Here is a 3,122-nt window from a genome sequence, read left to right on the forward strand (position 1 = left end):
TTAGTTTGCCAGTTTCACTCTGTAAATGTGTCTGTGCAGTTTTATCTATTGTCTGTTACTTTGTTAGTGTGTTGTCAAATAATAAATGATATTTTAATTGTATAGTCGCGCCAAACTTCTATTTAATTGTAATACATGTATAATTATTGTCCCTTTGATGAGTGTTATTGTATAGGACTATTATTACCGCACTAAAGACCTTTACGTCTCTATCGAAATTTGCTCAGGGGGCATTAAAAATGTACCATTTTGTAGGTTGTTTTTCTTTTCAATCCCTATTACTTTTCAGCTAATTCCTTCCTTTAATTTATTTAATTATTAAAAATAATACTCAGCGGAAATACGCACAAAATGTCGTTTGTTGCAGCTAACCGATTCGTACAGTGCCACAGCTGTCAGACACGGGTACGTTTTGATTTTTGTGCCCCCCTCCCTACTTCTAATTCCCAATCGCCACTGCTGTGTACAAAAATCAGTCTGCAGTGATAAGAATCGAGGGCTATTTAGAGAAAGAACCAGCAATCCAGAAAGGAATGAGGCAAGACTGCAGTTTATCCCCTCTCCTGTTCAATGATTATATAGAACAGGTGGAAAAGGAAATCAAAGAGGAATTTGGAAAAGGAATCACAATCCAAGGAGAGGAAATCAAAACTCTGACATTTGACAATGATGTTGTTTTATCTGAGCCTATAGAAGATCTAGAGAAATTGCTGAATGACATGTACACAGAGTCTTGAAGAAGGAGTACAAAATGAAAATGAATATATCCAAAACAAAAGTACTGGAGTGCAGTTGAATGAAGTTCGGGTAATCAATCAATCAATCAATCAATCAATACTGATCTGCATTTAGGGCAGCCGCCCAGATGGCAGATTCCCTATCTGTTGCTTTCCTAGCCTTTTCCTAAATGATTTCAAAGAAATTGGAAATTTATTGAACATCTCCCTTGGTAAGTTATTCCAATCCCTAACTCCCCTTCCTATAAATGAATATTTGCCCCAGTTTATCCTCTTGAATTCCAACTTTATCTTCATATTGTGATCTTTCCTACTTTTATAAACGCCATTCAAACTTATTCGTCTACTAATGTCATTCCACGCCATCTCTCCACTGACAGCTCGGAACATACCACTTAGTCGAGCAGCTCTTCTTCTTTCTCTCAATTCTTCCCAACCCAAACATTGCAACATTTTTGTAACGCTACTCTTTTGTCGGAAATCAGCCAGAACAAATCGAGCTGCTTTTCTTTGGATTTTTTCCAGTTCTTGAATCAGGTAATCCTGGTGAGGGTCTCATACACTGGAACCATACGCTAGTTGGGGTTTTACCAGAGACTTATATGCACTCTCCTTTACATCCTTACTACAACCCCTAAACACCCTCATAACCATGTGCAGAGATCTGTACGCTTTATTTACAATCTCATTTATGTGATTACCCCAATGAAGATCTTTCCGTAGATTAACACTTAGATACTTACAATGATCCCCTAAAGGAACTTTCACCCCATCAACGCAGTAATTAAAACTGAGAGGACTTTTCCTATTTGTGAAACTCACAACCTGACTTTTAACCCCGTTTATCATCATACCATTGCCTGCTGTCCATCTCACAACATTTTCGAGGTCACGTTGCAGTTGCTCACAATCTTGTAACTTAACAGGAAAGGTAATGAAGTCTTGAAGGAAGTAGATGAATATTGATACTTGTGGAGTAGAATAACTAATGAGGTCGTAAAATACAGACTAGCGCAAGTGAGCAAGGCCTTTCTTGAGAAAAGAAATGTTTGGAGTCTTTCGTCTGTAGCGAAGCATTGTATGGAAGTGAAAGATGGACGATAAATCGCCCACAAAGAAAGCGAATACAAGCTTTTGAAATGTGGTGTTACACAAGTGTTGAAGGCGAGGTGGGTAGATCGAATCACAAAGGAAGGAAGGAAGGAAGGCAGAGATACTGAATCGAATTGGTGAGAATAGAACGATTTTGCGAAATTTGACCAGAAGAGGAGATAAATAAAATTATTATTATTTTAGAAGAAGAGATATAATGACAGGACACATCTTAGGATACGCAGGACTTGTTCAGTTGGTTTTTGGGAAGTGTAGGCGGTAAGAACTGTAGGGGTAGACCAAGGAGTGAATATGACAAACAGGAGTAGATGTAAGATGTAGTACAATAGAACCTCATTATTCCTGACTAATTGAGGCTCTCGGTTGTCCGAATTATTGCAATTCGGGATTTAAAAAAATAACTTATGAAATGAACCAAGGCACATATTTAAATACTCCGTTCAGTAAAAAACAAAAAATAAAACGTGTACAGTACAGTATTTGAAATTTGAGAAATACAAAGGTTATTTAGTATAGAAGATATAATGCAGAATAACTAGTGCAGTACAGAATTAGAACATGGCAATCAAGGCACACCTTCATTGACCGCAGTTGACACGCTTACCGGTTTGAAGAAACTGCGATATTTTGTTGTCTTCCTTTTTTGGACATTAATTTCTCACGCAGATACCTGAAATGTTCATAATATGCAGGAATGTTTCCATTCGTTGTTATATTCAAAGTAGTTAATGGCAATGTTTAGATAGTCTTCAATTTCAATAGTTTTGCCTTAGCGTTAATAATTTCACCTGCTTCATTCTGGTCATATTCATCCGTTTCATAGCTTTCTGCAGCGATCACACTTTAAACGATCTCTTCCTCTATTCAAATATGATTACCTGGATCATCTTCATCTGCTTCTAGCCACAACTCAATGTCTTCCAGTGACTGAATTTTCACCACCTTGGTGGAGGGTGTTGTGAAAATCCTCTTTTTCCAGCACAGCCGTATCTGGTTCAGCTTCTTCATTTATTAAAAGTTTCACGAGTTACTCAAAGTTGATAATAATAATAATAATCGTATGGCCTCAGCTACCGTTTGCAGACATTTCGATTTGACGCCATCTGGCTGTCTGCTCGTCAATTTCGACGTTCCGTTTTACTCTAGGTCCGCTAGATGGCAAAGTAAACCGGATCTCTTTTGGGCGTCTATGGCTGAGATTTAATTAATTAATTTTGTCGGGTAAATACCAGATGTATCACCAGAGATCTTTTACATGCCGACATCGTACGA

Source organism: Anabrus simplex, chromosome 4 (assembly GCF_040414725.1).
Source record: "Anabrus simplex isolate iqAnaSimp1 chromosome 4, ASM4041472v1, whole genome shotgun sequence".
NCBI lineage: Eukaryota > Metazoa > Arthropoda > Insecta > Orthoptera > Tettigoniidae > Anabrus > Anabrus simplex.